The sequence below is a fragment of the Mustelus asterias genome, chromosome 17 (genome assembly GCF_964213995.1).
Source record: "Mustelus asterias chromosome 17, sMusAst1.hap1.1, whole genome shotgun sequence".
Taxonomy (NCBI): domain Eukaryota; kingdom Metazoa; phylum Chordata; class Chondrichthyes; order Carcharhiniformes; family Triakidae; genus Mustelus; species Mustelus asterias.
In genome coordinates this window covers 46,722,524-46,739,355 of record NC_135817.1, presented here as the reverse complement: position 1 = coordinate 46,739,355, position 16,832 = coordinate 46,722,524, and the positions used below count along the sequence as shown (strand labels likewise).

At 43.3% G+C, this 16,832-nt stretch overlaps 1 protein-coding gene across 3 annotated transcripts in view; it reads right to left on the bottom strand.

Annotated features, from left to right (window-relative positions):
* The window catches only part of sytl5 (synaptotagmin-like 5), a 190,882-nt gene that overhangs the window by 135,647 nt on the left and 38,403 nt on the right, over positions 1 to 16,832 (bottom strand). Inside the window, exon 2 of one of the 3 annotated variants that reach the window (XM_078232555.1) lies at positions 12,791 to 12,919. The exons of the other annotated variants lie outside the window; for them this stretch is intronic. The gene's annotated coding sequence lies outside the window, so the exon portion shown is untranslated. The remainder of the gene's footprint in view (positions 1 to 12,790; positions 12,920 to 16,832) is intronic. 3 annotated transcript variants of the gene reach the window in all.

Below are 16,832 nucleotides of genomic sequence, written 5' to 3'. Positions count from 1 at the left end.
TGTGCCCCACTAGCAAGCCTTTTAAATGATTCCAGATAAATGAACACCTAACCAATTAAGTGACTCCTATCCACTAAAACTCGGGCTTTGCTTTAACTATTTGGTTCCAGATTTCATCAGAATCTTGATCAAGGTAAGATCTGAAACTGAATTCCATCAATGGTGTAAAAGTATCTGTCCTCAATATCAAAGTCATCTTCAATTAATTGACTGTGATACCAAAGAGATCTAGCAAAACTAAGGTCATTGGAGACAGTGATGCACATCAATTTAGACACGAGGCTCGAAGTTTCAGTAAAAGAAGGCTTTTATTAACTATTAATGAAGCTATCAGAACTTAAGTACACTATCCCAGACTGAAGGGGTCCCGGCCAGAGCAGGGACTCTTATACCTCTCCCAGGAGGCGGAGCCCGACTGGGATGTGCCACAACAGTAACAAACACAGGTGTAACAACCCCACCCTAACCCAACAGCAACAGTAGTACAATCCAACAGTAACATATATACATCCTTGTAGTACTGGCCAGCCCTGGCTCAGTACTATCCAGTGGGAACCAACGATGGTTCACCACAGACAGCTTGTGGGTTTCAGAGGCCAGTCATCATAGCATCAGGATATTATCGCAGGAGTTAATTGACCTAACCACCTTCACCTACTCAAGTGACTGTCTCTTCACTACAAGCTCAGGAGCGCTGACGTTTGCTAATAATTCTATGGTTGAGCTCATTCACAGCTCTTCTGATAATTCCTGCCTTAAATTAGCAAGCAGTAGTCAACATTTTTATTTCATAAAAGCTAGGTGATGACCAGCTCCAACAAGAACAGGGTCGACAATCTCCTCCTGAGCTTCAACAAAGCAACTATCATTGAGTCCCATGAACAGCCAGGTGTCCCCATTAAATTGAAGCTCAAAGACAGGAGACTGCCATTTGGTCCATTGTGCCTGTGTCATCTCTTTGGTCAACTTATCCAATTAATACAACTCCCCTGCCATTTTCACTGTAGCCCTGTAATGTTTCCCCTTGATTATTTATCTGAGGCCAGAATCTTCCCATAAATGCAGAGCGCTGCCTCAGGCGAGAAAACCAGTGTGAAGCTCGCAGGCTGCACAGCCGGCTTTTCTTGCTGCATTGAACAGGACTCTCAAATTTCAAAGGGGAAGTGAGATTCACAAAGTCTGCTGGAGGGATGGGACCTAAGAAATCCAAGATGAGGAAAAGGGTGCCCTGACCTCAGGGGGTACTGCCAGAGGGCACTACCCAGGCTTGTCCATTACTCCTCCAGGGGCTAAATGTACCAGTGCGTGACCAGGCTGGTCATCTTGACTGGTTTTTGTTGATGTAAACCAGTAGTGATTCGTGCCAGCATAATGTCATTCCAGTTGGGTAGGTATTTAGGTTGAGGATGGAAGTAATGGCATCAAGCCCATCAATGTATTGTCAATATATGCAAATCAGGCTCATGCCCTTCTTGGATGTGAACCGGATTAGGTTACTGGCGGGGGCGATAAGGAAGATCTCATTCTGAGATCTTGCTGGTGTAAATCCCGTTTTTGGCTTCTTGTGTTTAGCAGCCATTACGGGATTTGCACCCACGGTTAACGGGACCAATAGAATGTGGTCAAAGTTTTCTGCTTATTAATCTAGCAAAAGTTAAAATGGAGAAATTGAAAAGAAAAGCAATTAATTTTATATTTACAAAAGTTGCACTGCAGAATGCAATCATGTAAAAATATATTTTACATTCCTTTATATTCTTCTGTCAAATGGGAATTTCCTCCACGAACACTTGCTTTAAGAATTTGAACGTGTAACTTGGTTAATGCAAGTATCCAAGTACAGCATAAGAACCCAAGATGCCCAGCAACTCTTTTGCTTTGGTAGAAGCTTTGTTTTTATTCAGAATTGCATAATTGAACACAATTGCAGCAGCTAAATGACAAATCATGTTATCTGTCACTGCAACTATTATTAAAGGTAACACTGAAGTGTTGTGCCAAATCTATTGTATAGCTGCGCTGCAGCAAAAACACAATTAATGCTGATTATGCAGATCAGCAACATCCAGGTTTAATATCTGGGCTGTTCTTGGTGACCCCTGGATAGACAAAGGAGTTTCTGTTATTAGCAAATCTAATAGACATCAAGAAACAACTGATTCACAAGTCATAAAATGCCATGGTTAGTTAGGTTTGCAGATGACAATGAGCTATGTAGTGGGGATGTTGTAAACATGACTGAGTATCTGGAGAACTGGAGAAAAGCACTGGAAGACAGGGGTATGAAGATCAGTATACCAATGGCCCAATATGCGGAATGTCAACTGGAACCTAGGGAAGAGAAACAGAGTGAAGGTGTAAAGATTATGGGTGAAGATTTGGAGAAAGTGGGACACTTCAAGCATCTGGGGTCAATGGTGGCAGAAGATGAAAGGTACGGGATTGAAAATTAAACAACAGATTAGCTCTTGTAGGAGTAATTGCAAGGAGGTGCAGCAGAGTGTTACGTGATAGAAAGGCACCACTGAAACTGAAACGAAGGGCCCGGTTTTACCATTGCGTTATGCCCATTTTCAGGCGCAAAAGCTTGGTAAAGTCAGACATGAGGCGAATAGTGCGATCCGCGCCCACGTCCACACAGATTCCCACTTTACCAAGGCCCAGAAATGGCCACAATTGGCACCATGCCCGAAATGGGCGCAACGTCAATTTAAATGCATTTGCATATATTTAAATGGACTTAATGAGCTGGATGCCCAATCTTACCGGCATTTCCCCCTTTGCCAGCGCATTCGCCCGTCCAGATTCGGCTCGAAACAGACATGCTCGGCAAAGGTCTATTTCGGGCGCTCCAGCTTCTGAAGAGGTAAGTTCAGAGCTTCCGGCGGCTCTCTAACTCAGATCGGTGGTGGTGGTGGGGGGGTGGGGGAGGGAGAAGTACATCTAGGAGTCTGTGATGATTGTGGCAGCATCAAAGAAAGCTGCTCAGAACAGACTGAAATAGTGTAATCATCTGTTGTGCAGAGAGAGGAAATGTGGTGAAGTGAGTGGTGGAGATGCAAATGTCAGGAAGAGAAGAATAAAGCCTAAGAGTAGTTGGAAGGATGCAGTGGCAGCAGGCCTAAACACACTGGGATTGGGAGAGGAATGGGTTACTGAGAGAAGATGGGGAAGGGTGATCAACTAACACTGTGGCAATGCCAATGAGAGAAGCTGAAAGGAGAAGATCGGGCAATGATTGATTCAATTTCCCATGGCTACCTGAGAGAGAGAATAGAAGTCATTTCAAATTAGCTTTCATTTTCAAATGGGATAGAATAAATGTTCCGTATTGGGACAAGCAATAATTGGTGGTAAGTGGAAAGATAGATTTCAAACAATAATGGACAAAATTTGTCCACTTGAGGGTTTGTTTTAATCCAATTAGAATTCAAAGATTCCCAAAACAAAACTGCAAAACTTTGCTTTTTTCTGAGACCACACAGTTCTCCACATGAAGCAAATTGAAATGATTCCTTTCTAGAAGCAATAAACAAACATACTGAAACATCATCATATTTTCAATAACCTGAAGAGCTATGTAGTAAAAATAATTGTACTATAAGCATGTCCATAGGGAGCTTCTGAACAGACATGTATCAAACCAACCTTGTTATTCAAACCAAGGCATATCTATTGATTTCAAACCCAAGCTGAATCATCTCCTTCATGGCAAAGCGGTACTCATTTTAAAGTGCATTCAATTGTGAAAATAAAAATATAACTGACCTTGTCCTGACCATGGTTCAGATTGATAGTATGATTAAAACAGCCAAGCAAGCTCTAGTTAGATTTTTGAGTTGTTTCCAAGCTTAAACCTGGTTTTTCTTTCCAATTAGAACATTGCAGTATAAAACACCTACTCCAGCACATCATGACAGTACAAACACACTTCCTGGCTGCACATTCATGAGGTAGGCCTTTAGCAGTAATATACTGTAGCTATAACCCATGTCTATTTTTATCTAATAGACTCTTCTCCATTTCCCACATTGATCTGCTGAAGATGGATAATTTCAGACTTTATTTCTAGCTCTTGTTACCTTCACCTGGTCTACTCCTCCTAATTCTTCTCTCCTTAACATCAATGCTGCTTTGCATCTTTGGCCTTTCAGTGTCTCATTCAAGTGCCTATTTTCCAGTGTAATCCTAGATAGTGCAGAGGGTTCTATTAGTCAACCCTGCATTCATTCAATACCCACACACGATAGCTGCAGAATAGTAGGTAGGAGGAGAGCCCTGGCTAATTATATCCATTCCTGAGGAAGTCATGGGAAACTGTAGCACTGTAGCTTAGAACTGTTAGCCTAGCTCAGAAACAAACTCTGGTTTGTACATGTAGGATCCATAAAGCTCCGAGGTCCAGGGCAGTGTAATTGGGGGTACCCCAAAGATGTACTGGGGACCTCGCTCCTCAGTAAAGATTCGCACGGCAAGGGCCCGAAAAGTGCAAACTTCCAATGGGCAATTGCCCTGAACATGAAATCATCTGACAATGCAATTTAAAGCACAAGCTTTGATAATTCGGACTACCTTACACCTATAGTTACACAAAACAAAGAATTAAAACTACTTCTCATTTCTGGGTAACTATTGTACAGACCTATACTGACCACCCACAGGACTAGCCCGACATCCTTAACTCTCATCGGACATCTTCCACTCCCACTACAATACTCCCCCCACACCCCGAACCCTGATGAGACTCCCGTAACCCCCCTCCCCCCAGATTCTCCCCAATGCCCTAACAGCTTCCCCCACCCCCCCTCCCCCCCCAAGCCCAACCCGATTTCTCCCCTGGCTCTTCCCTCATCAACTGTGATACCCACCCTGCCCCCAATGTTTGACCACCCTCCCTTGAGTGCCAACATGACCTGCCAATTGGTGGCCTGCCCCAAAATTGCCTGACCACCACCCAGTGACGGAACCACTCCCATGCCCCACCCATCATCCCGGGATGAACAACCACTCTGCACTGAGTGTATGGTGTTGATGGCCACTCTGAGGAAGTTCAGGCCCTATTTGTTAATGGTTAAATTGCTCTATGTTTGATTACATGGGTCTAGTAGCTGATCTAAGCTCATTATATGTGATTGATTAAGCCTGGATGAAACTAAATACTCAAAAGCAACTGGAAGCTGAGCTGGAATGATGGTATAGACATTTTAAGGCATTGTATAAAATTCTTTAAATAAAGTTCCTCCACATTTAGAAACTAGTGTTATCTCTGTTTTGCTTTGAGGCTAATCAGATATACAAAACTATAGCCTTGCTGTTTCTCCAAAACCACCAGCAGGGAAACCCGCAGCAGAGATGTATCATCAGCAGGACTGCAAAATCTGCTGGCATGAACGGGAACAAGATTTTAGCGGCTATTTCCATTAGTGGAGTAATTCAGAACAAGGGGACATAATCTTAAAATTAGAGATAACCTATCAAGGAGTGAAATCAGGAAACACTCAGGCAACTAAGGGCGGCTTGGTGGCACAGTGCTTAGCACTGCTGCCTCACAGCGCCAGGGACCCAGGTTCAATTCTGGCTTTGGGTCACTATCTGTGTGGAGTTTGCACATTCTCCTGGTGCCTGTGTGGGTTTCCTCCGGGTGCTCCGGTTTCCTCCCGCACTCCAAAGATGTGCAGATTAGGTTGATTGGCCATGCTAAATTGCCCCTTAGTGTCAGGGGAACTAGGAGGGTAAATACATGGGATTATGGGGATAAGGCCTGAGTGGGATTGTTGTCGGTGCAAGCTTGATGGGCCAAATGGCCTCCTTCTGCATTGTAGGGATTCTATAACTATGCAAAGGGCAGCAAAAATCTAAAATACTCTGCCCCAAAAGGCTATGGATACTGGGGCAATTAAACTTCCAGAACAGAGATAAACAGATTTTTATTCGGTAAGGTTGTCAAGGAGCCGCAAATGGTTCAACCATGATCTAATTGAATGGTGGCAGAACAGGTTCAAGAGATTGCATGGTTTAACTTTCTTCCTATGGCTTGAAGTTTATATTTTGTTGAGCCAAGCCACGAGTTGAATTTGGTTTGCATACCCTGAGCATGTGCTGTGTAACAAATCTGCGAGGATGTAAATTTTTCTTTCTAGCATTTTTCTTGAAACGGTTTACAAAATTATTTGCATTAAAACTAAAGGCTATATATTGCAAATAATTTAGAAAAGTGAAAAAGACTTGAACTACATGGCACCTATCATGACTATTGCATGTTCGAAAGCACTTTAAAGCTAATGAAATACTTTCAGAATGCAGTTACTTGTTGTAGTGTAGGAAATGCAGCAGCCAAATTATGCACGGCAAGCTTCCACAGAGAGCATTGTGATAATGGCCAGATAATCTGTTTTTGTGATGTTGATTGAGACAAAATTCATAAAGTGCTTTCTTTTCTGAAAACAATGAAGATATGTGTATGAGAAAGAGAGAAAAACAGTTCTTCTCACACCTGCTGCAGCCTTTGTGTGGTGTTCTATAAATAAGGGCGAAAGAGAGATACAAATATTAACAGTTCACGTGCAGCAGTGTGCTGTGCGACCAGACATCCCTAACATGAAAACATGTTTTCACAAAACAGCCCAAATGACACACCATGAAGGCTGAAATCTCCCTGTTGAGAATGCATCCAAGCTAGGAACATCTAATAAGAGAAATAATTTAACTGCAGGAATCCCAGTTACCATCTGAAGGACTTAAATCTGGTGACAACCATTATGGCCCCAAATTCATACCAAGAGTTAAAACTGATTTTGCAGAAATTGTGGGCATGAGTCCAAATTAGCCGTGATCCAAAGACACAAATGCTAAAGAGTTGCCAAGAAGAGGCAGCCAGTGTAATCATATTGCAGAAAACCCTGTTCCAATATGCAAATTCTCTTGTCTCATTAACTTTAATTTCTTGTCCTGGAATTAGGGTTCCTTGATCATCATCTGGAGGCACTGGCGGTGTTAGTCAATTTGATACAGAATTTACCAAAGGTTTCTGCATATTAAAAATAAGGCATTGTAACAGTCACTGTTTTTGGTGTCAGACTATTACCACCAATTCTCTCTCCCCGATTACTGAGGTTGCAACCGCAGTATCCTTTTTTGACCCTGGAGTGTTCCAAACCCCATCTTCTTTGTGCAAAGCTCACTCTGCCCTTACTCCATCTGACCACTGTTGAAAACTGCTCCAGTGTTCTCTGTGTCAGCTTCTCCAGATACATCCCACACAGCATAAGCTGCATATCAGCCTCATTGAGCTTAGTGTAGCTGAAAGCAATGTGCCCATAATCAACCTTCTCCCTAATTTCCTGTCAGTGTAAGTTTTATTTGCTGCACTGCCCAATCCCTTAAGATTGCAACACGATCACACAGCTTGAAGGGAACATTACTTGTATTTGGCCGATTTGTTTCCAGCACACCACGTTCCCATGCAACTTAGAGGAAACACTGCCCACCTTCCTTGTTATTGGCAACTCTTATTATCTTTGTGGGTCTTAGCTTAGATTGTTTTTGGTTAGGATCATTAGAGACTGTTGGAGGCAAGGCTGTTGGTAAACTTTCCCTTTATTAACCATTCTTCTAACTATATCCAGGACAAGATCTGGGGACCCAGGTTTGAATTCAATAGAAATCTGGAATTAGAAGTCTAACAATGACCATGGAGTGGGCAGCTAAAATGCCGAGTGCCGAGACGTCACAATGGACGTCTCGGCACTCTACACCAGCATCCCCCACGACGATAGCATTGCTGCAACTGCCTCAGTACTCAATGCCGACAACTGCCAATCTCCAGGTGCAATTTTACAACTCAGGCGCTTCATCCTGGACCACAACGTCTTCACCTTCAAAAACCAGTTCTTCATCCAGACACATGGAACAGCCATGGGAACCAAATTCGCACCTCAATATGCCAACATCTTCATGCACAGGTTCGAACAAGACCTCTTCAGCGCACAGGACCTTCCACCGATGCTATACACTAGATACATCGATGACATTTTCTTCCTTTGGACTCATGGTGAACAATCACGGAAACAACTATATGATGACATCAACAAGTTCCATCCCACCATCAGACTCACCATAGATTACTCTCCAGAATCGGTTGCATTCTTGGACACATGCATCTCCATCAAGGTGGTCACCTCAGCACTTCACTGTACCGCAAGCCCATGGATAACCTCATGATGCTCCACTTCTCCAGCTTCCACCCTAAACACGTTAAAGAAGCCATCCCATATGGACAAGCCCTCCGTATACACAAGATCTGCTCAGATGAAGAGGATCGCAACAGACACCTCCAGACGCTGAAAGATGCCCTCATAAGAACAGGATATGGCGCTCGACTCATCGATCGACAGTTCCGACGCGCCACAGCAAAAAACCACACCGACCTCCTCAGAAGACAAACACAGGACACGGCGGACAGTACTTCCCTGGAGCGGAGAAGCTATGGCATCTTCTCCGAAGCCTTCAACATGTCATTGATGAAGATGAACATCTCGCCAAGGCCATCCCCACACCCCCACTTCTTGCCTTCAAACAACCGCACAACCTCAAACAGACCATTGTCTGCAGCAAACTATCCAGCCTTCAGGAGAACAGTGACCACGACACCACACAACCCTGCCACAGCAACCTCTGCAAGACGTGCCGGATCATCAACACGGATGCCATCATCTCTCGTGAGAACACCATCCATCAGGTACACGGTACATACTCTCGCAACTCGGCCAACGTTGTCTACCTGATACGCTGCAGGAAAGGATGTCCCGAGGCATGGTACATTGGGGAAACCATGCAGACGCTATGACAACAGATGAATGGACATCGCTTGATAATCGCCAGGCAGGAGTGTTCCCTTCCTGTCGGGGAACATTTCAGCAGTCACGGGCATTCAGCCTCTGATCTTCGGGTAAGCGTTCTCTAAGGTGGCCTTCACGACACATGACAACGCAGAATCGCTGAGCAGAAACTGATAGCCAAGTTCCGCACACATGACGACGGCCTCAACCGGGATCTTGGGTTCATGTCACACTATCTGTAACCCCCACGACTTGCCTGGGCTTGCAAAATCTCACTAACTGTCCTGGCTGGAGACAATACACATCTCTTTAACCTGTGCTTAACCCTCTCTCCACTCACATTGTCTGTACCTTTAAGACTTGATTACTTGTAAAGACTCGCATTCCAATCATTATTTTGTAAATTGAGTTTGTGTCTTTCTATGCCCTGTTTGTGAACAGAACTCCCACTCACCTGATGAAGGAGCAGCACTCTGAAAGCTTGTGGCTCGTGCTACCAAATAAACCTGCTGGACTTTAACCTGGTGTTGTGAGACTTCTTACTGTAATAACCGTGGAATCATTGTCAATTGGTGTAAAACTCTATCTGGTTCACTAATTTCCATTAGGAAGAGAAATCTGGCATCCATGTGGACTTCAGACCCGCAGCATAATGGTTGACTCTCAAATGCTCAGAAATGCAAGGCAGTTAGAGATCAGTAATAAACGCAAGGCCAGCCAACATCCCATGAATGAATTAATGAATAAAAACATACATGCTTACCAATATCTACAGGGTTGAGGTACAAGCTGTGCCAGTTATCTGGTGGGCGATATCCAATTGTGCGCAAGGGTATTGCTTCAAGTTAATTAATGGATGGACAGAGCATTCAGCTCACTGTTAGATGGAAAAACTGGCAGTCACTAGTTTGGTGTGCCCTGCATTTTTATAGCACCTTCAATATAGTTAAATAATTCAAAGAATGTTATCAAACTAAATTTTATACCAAGCCACACAAGGAGATATTAGGGTTGATATAAACTTAGCCAGTGAGATAGGTTTAAAAGGAACATCCTTAAGGATAAGGAAAGGTGGAGAGGTTATGGGAGGGAATTGCAGGGCGAACTAAACTGAAAGCTTGACATCTCAAAACAGAATTGTGAAGTTGAATGGACAAGATGGATCCATAATAATAAAAAAAATCAATTTTGAACACTGCCACTTTTTTTCCCCCCCATGGCAGACACACGTCTTTTATTTCTATGAAAGTTTAGGAGCACCCAAACTCCACGCTACATCTTGACAGTAAAGCTTTTTGGGGAGTTTGGTTTTTTTTCAAGCTTGCAGCCAAAAATGTTCTAAAAAAAAATAGAAATTAAATGTAATTCAGCTCAATAGATTTAGACCAGCTCATGAGGAGGATGATGTCAATGGCCTTAAAGCATCAGGCCAGGTTAACAGTTAGTGAATTAACAAAATCATACAAGTACATAATGAATTATCCAAATGTTTCTGGCAATGAATCTAAGACTGCTGACCAATTACCAAAGGCACCACTCAAGCAAAAACCAGATGGTAATTAATAACTGGTCCCTTTGCTCTCATGCACTTTACTGTATTTTATCATTAATTGTAAAAAGTATTTTTTTTTAGTTGATATGATACTTACAACTGAGCTGCAGTATAGGAAGATTAGTATGATTGGCACACAACAAATCTGTTCTACTCAACTGCATCAGTTCAGAACAGGCCTCCTCCTAACCATTATAATCCATTACGGTGTTTCATCAGTAATTGTAAAAGGGTTTTAAAAAAATTGATATGATACTTATACCCGAGCTTTTTCTTTATTCATTCGTGAGACATGCGCGTCGCTGGCTGGCCAGCATTTATTGCCCATCACTACTCACCCAAGGGCAGTTGAGAATCAACCACATTGCTGGAGTTCTGGATTCACATGTAGGCCAGATTAGGCAAGGACAGCAGATTTCCTTCCCTAAAGGACACCAATGAATCAGCTGCAATATAGGAACATTATTGGCCACCTTATGATTGGCACGTAACAAATCTGTTCTACTCAACTACACCAGTTCAGAACAGGCTTCCTCTTAACCACTATAGTCCAACCTAAGGCAATACTGCCAGTGCATTGTATCACTTCTGTAAAATGCTTCGTTCTCCCTAGTTTTTGCCGCAAGGCAAGCTGCTAATTTCAGAGCTTCATTGTGGCATGGGAAGAGGCCATTCATCTCATTGAGTCCATGGCAGCTCTCAGCAGAGTAATCTTAAGAGTCCTATTCCCCTGCTGTATCCCTGTAGTCCTCTAATTTATATTCCTCAAGTACCTATCCAATGTCCTTTTAAAATTACTGACAGTCTCCACTTCCACCAATAGGCAACAAGTTCCAGCAATACAATTAAAAGTGAAGTTTAAAGTTTATTTATTAGTCATGAGTAGGCTTACATCAACACTGCAATGAAGTTATTGTGAAAATCCCCCAGTTGCCACACTCCGGCGCCTCTTCAGGTACACTGAGGAGAATTTAGCATGGCCAATGCACCTAACCAGCATGTCTTTTGGACAGTGGGAGGAAACCGAAGCACCTGGAGGAAGCCCATGCAGATCTGGGGAGAACATGCAAACTCCGCATAGACAGTGACCCAAGCCTGGAATCGAACCCAGGTCCCTGGCACTGTGAGGCAGCAGTGCTAACCACTATGCCGCCCACCCAATTGTGGGAAGACATGGAGTGATGTTTGGATGCTGTTGCGAAAGGAAGGAAAATCAAAGCGAGATAGGCACCTGATAGTCATAAGGTTAAGCGTTCAAGGCAACCTTCCTTCGCTAAACTATTGTGTATATTCCTGGATTCAAGTGGGATTGGAAAGCTATTAGAGAGAAGCTCTTTGATTGGAAAATAATGCCTGGCACAGAGGGGATCAAACCTCACTGAAATACATATTGGAGGAAAACAAAGTTATTTTACAAATGGGCAAAGGTTCCATTTAAAAAAAAAAAATTTACAAGTTCTTATCTCTCATTTATTCCCTTCTTTTCCTTCTTGTTGGGAGGCTTAATTTCACACATTGGGAATGATCTTACCAAAAAAATTTTAAGTCTCAAAAAACGGGAGAAATTTATGCCTTTTTTTGGGCAACTTAAAAATGGAATCGTACCCAACTTTGTCAAAACAATCTTGCCAAACTTGAATCCACCAGCAGGGGGAATGGTGAGACTTAAACCACCTAAAGGCTGGCAGATAGCAGAAGGGGGCGCAATTGCGCATGTGCAGATTTCTATGCTCTGTGACCAGTCACTGCCTCTTCAGCTAGAACCAGCCTTCGTGGCTAATCACCTCCACCCGTGGGGCTTTCCAGTTGACCGCCATACCAACCCCCCCACCGGCCCGGACCAATTGATGGGGACCGTACGTGATGCTATTTTAAACAGCATTTAAATATTATAATCAGCCTCTCGCAGGCTGATCTTGTCAGATATCTTGTGCTGGTAAGATCGTTAGAGGTGAAAGAACCCGATTTCTCGACTCTCTTGTGATCTTACTGGCTCGCCCCACAAGAGGGTAAGATCATCCCCATTGTGTCTTATTTGTGGACCATTTGAAGTGCAGCACAGAGTTGGGTAGAGGTGATGGCATCAATGTTACTCAGCAATCAGATAGGAAGCAGAAATGAGGCAAAAACATAAATGTATTATCTACCCTCGCAAGCGAAATAAATCAAGTTTAATTTGTGGTTGGCAGAGTCAAAGAGGGAACAGCCTGGAGTCACTCCCAGATCTAATTATCAGACAATGTCTTAACTTGCACTCTCGCATACTTATTAGCATCTTAAAATACCTCTACTGTTTCTTAAGTGAATGATTAGTTGGATAATAATTCATGGCAGTCATTTTAATTATCAGTCACACATATTTTTAAAAATTAGCTAAGGATTTCAATACAAAATACATCACCATAAAGACATAAGAGGTGGGATTTTATCACCCCTGCCTGCCACCAGGATCATCCAGTCTTGCCAGAAAAGTCAATGGATTCTTGGGTGGCCCAGTGCAAAAATGGCTGCAGTTGTGGGCAAGCTTCTCCTGCAGGAACACAATTAGGGATAATGTGAACTGGATGTTAGGTGGATCAGATGTTGATGGCACCTGGCATGTGTGGGCACTGTGCTTGAGCAGGGAGGGATGTTGATGAGGAGTGCCGGGGTGGACAGGGGGGTAGGGGAGGGGTGGCATTTGAGAATGCTGGTGAGAGGTCGAGTGCTGGGGCCCTGTGAGGTGGTGACATGTGGGATCGAGGTGACATTCCAAGAGTTGATGGAAGGGTGGAGTGCAGAGAAGAGACCCTGGCTGATTAGAGTAGGTCATTCATTTTTTTTCTACATTGCACATCCATCCTCTTGATCAGGCTGCTGGCACTGACCAGTGTTGCCGCTATATCCCAGGCAGGGTTTATCACCTTTCTGCAGGGTCTCCTGCCAGACTGAGAGTATATTGTCGCCCACCTCTCCTCCACGGCATCCAGCAAATGGCTGAGGGCCCCCTCCATTAACCTAAGAGCTAGTTTCCTTGCTGCTATCCTCCTGACTTGAAATGAGAGCAAGTGTTGTGGGGCTATTTAAATGCAGTGCCCCCTTCATTGAATTGCTTAGATGACCCTTGGGGCAGGCAAATCGAGTACTTTGTGCTTCAGGTGTGGTGTTTTGCATGTGGAGAAAAAATTTAAAGTGCATGAAAATTGCAATCCAGATCACGCTGCTGGAGCCAGCAGGAATTGTGCCAATTTTCTTGCTGAAAATGACACTATCATTTTTTCAGAAAATTCCATCCTACAGCTCAGAAACAAACCAATTGGTTGGCTTTCACACTCCACAGTTGCCACTTCTTCATCATCCAACCGTATCCATCCATCGTTATCTGTCTATTCCTTTCTCCCTGAAGCTTCTACTTAGAATGTCATTTATACAATTTGTTTATTACTCTTTGTGGTAAAATGTTTCACACTTTAACTAGTCTCTGGAGGGGAAGCATCTTTCTCTACACATACCTAATCAAACTATTTCATAATCTCAAGGACCCCCATCAATCTTCTCCTTTCCAGAGAAAAGAGACTTCGCCTGTTCGATGTATTCTGATAAGTACACATTCTTTCAGTTCTAATATTATCCTTGTGAATCTTTTTAGCATATTCTCGAATACCTCCATACAATTTTTATAGAGACCAGAACTGCTTAAAGCACTCCAAGTGTAGTCTAACCAAAGCTCCATAAAATTTAACATACCTACCTCTGCTTTTCCATCATCCTTTCAAAATGTACCAAAGTGCTTGTTTTACTTTTTGTATAGTTTTATAACCCATATCGCTAGCTTTAGCGATTTGTATATCTACACCTCTAGATCCTGTTTCCTGTCTACCTCCTTTTGACTCTTATTATCCAATCAGAATGTGGCCACCTTATTCTTCCCACAAAATTGCACCACCTCACGCCCAGCTACATTGAAATTAATTTGCCAATTGCATGTCCATTCTGAAAGTTTGCTCCTGTTTTCTTGCATTTTGTTCCATTCAGCCTGACTGCTAACTCCACGTACCTCTCCAATTGATCCGAATTGTAAACAATATTGGTTCCAGCAGCGATCTTCGTGGAACATCACTCCTCACTTTTGCCAATCTGGGTAGCTATCCTTACCATGCACTCTCTATTTTCTGTTTGTATCCATTTGGCCAATTGTCCCAACTCCACATGCCCTGACCTTACCTTCTAATATATGGCACATTATTGAAGGCTTTTTGAAAATTCAAATATATTACATCTACTGCATTGTTTACTCTGTTACTTCAAAGCATTCAGTTAGTTTGGTCAAACATAACTTTCCTTTTCGAAAATCTGTGCTGACTACCCTATTCCTTCCGACTCTTCAATGGAAATCCCACAAGGTTTTATTTCAGGTCTGCTCTGGGAAAATTTGCTCTATACAATGAAAGGAGTCACTGTACATTGCCCATTTTCATCTACTCAAATGATGGAATTAAATATTATAATTGTTAACCTGTGCAAAAGAAGTGTGGGTACAATTAGGCAGCCCAAAGATGCATAGTTCAGTTTGTTCGTATTGCTCAAGGCACTAAAACAGAACTCTGTAGGAGATCGGGCCAGAACGCTAATGTAAAAATATCAAAAGGCCTGATTTTTAAAAATCTGAAGGAACAATTCCAAGACCGGGATCTTCTGACCTTGCCATGGTGGGACTTCCGTAGGGAATACGACAGGTCAACCAAAAGTCCATTGGTGAGGCCAGAAAATCCTGGCCGAAGACTCTAGAAGGTATATTGTTATTTCAGGAAATAAGCAAAATACAAGTTTATTTTAATTTGACTTTATTTTTGCTTTTGTGCAAATCAATTCCTTACAATTAATTTAAATTCTCACACTGGTTTTCAAATCCATCCATGGTCTCGCTTCTCCCTGTGTTTTGACTTTTTTGTATCGGGACGGCCTTTAAAAAATGGTGGTCTGATCTTCAAAAAGCTAAACTTGTTGGCTGGGAAAATTCCACTCATACAGTCTGACTGAGGTCAGAACATAGTTATGCCCATCAGCCTACTTGTGACCCAGGAGGGAGGGCTTCATATTCCTGGATCACTGCGAAGTTTTCAAGAGAGGAGGGCACTTGTACAAGGGGGACGGGTCACAACTAAATTGGAAGGGCACGAATATCCTGGCTGGGAGTTTTGCTAGTGCAGTTCGGGTGGGTTTAAACTAATATGGCAAGGGGGTGGGGATCAAAAAATTATGTCTACAAGTGTAGAGTCTGGGGACGAACTTGGGGCCAGGACAAGGCTGGCAAAGATGAAGAGCACTCTGGGGGAGGATGACCTCACTGGGCCTGGAGATCTGGAGTGCATCTACTTCAATGCAAGGAACGTAGCAGGTAAGACAGACGAACTTAGGGCCTTAATGCTTACGAGGAATTTGGATGTGATTGCCGTGACAGAGACTTGGTTGAAAGAGGGACAGGACTGGCAACTGAATATTCTGGGGTACAAGTGTTTTAGGTGAGACAGAGGAGGGGCCAAAAGAGGTGGGGGAGTAGCAGTATTAGTCAGAGAGCATATTACAGCGGTGCCGAGGAAGGACAATTCAGAGGGGTCGTGTAACGAGTCACTGTGGGTGGAGCTCAGAAACAGGAAGGGCGCAGTCACTATGTTGGGGGTATACTACAGGCCCCCCAACAGCCCAAGGGAAGTGGAAGAACGGATATGTCAGGAGATAATGGATAGGTGCAGGTAAAATAGGATTGTTGTAGTGGGAGACTTCAATTTCCCTGGTATAGACTGGAAATCGCGTAGGGCTGGGAGTCTGAATGGGGAGGAATTTGTAAAATGTGTACAGGAAGGTTCTTTGGAACAATATGTAGACAGCCTGACTAGAGAGGGGGCTATACTGGGCCTAGTACTGGGGAATGAGCCCAGTCAGGTCTTCAAATTTTCGGTAGGGGAACATGTGGCAAATAGTGACCACAATTCTGTTAGCTTTAGGATAGTGATGGAAAAGGATGAGTGGCGTCCCAAGGGTAAGGTGTTGGATTGGGGGAAGGCTAACTTTAGTGGGATTAGGCAGAAATTGGCAGCTGTTGATTGGGAGAGGCTGTTTGAGGGTAAATCCACATCTGGCATGTGGGAGTCATTTAAGGAACAGTTGTTAGGGCTGCAGGATAGGCATGTGCCTGTAAAAAAAAGGATAGGATTCGAGAATCGTGGATAACTAGGGAAATTGAGGGATTGGTCAAAAAGAAAAGAGAGACGTACGTTAGGTCCAGGCAGCAAAAAACGGAGGGAGCTCTGGAGGAATACAAAGTAGGAAAGAACTCAAACGAGGAATTAGAAGGGCAAAAAGGGGTCACGAAATGTCCTTGGCAGACAGGATTAAGGAGAATCCCAAGGCATTTCATTCATATGTTAGGAACAAAAAGGTTGTCAGGTAAAAAAATCGGACCT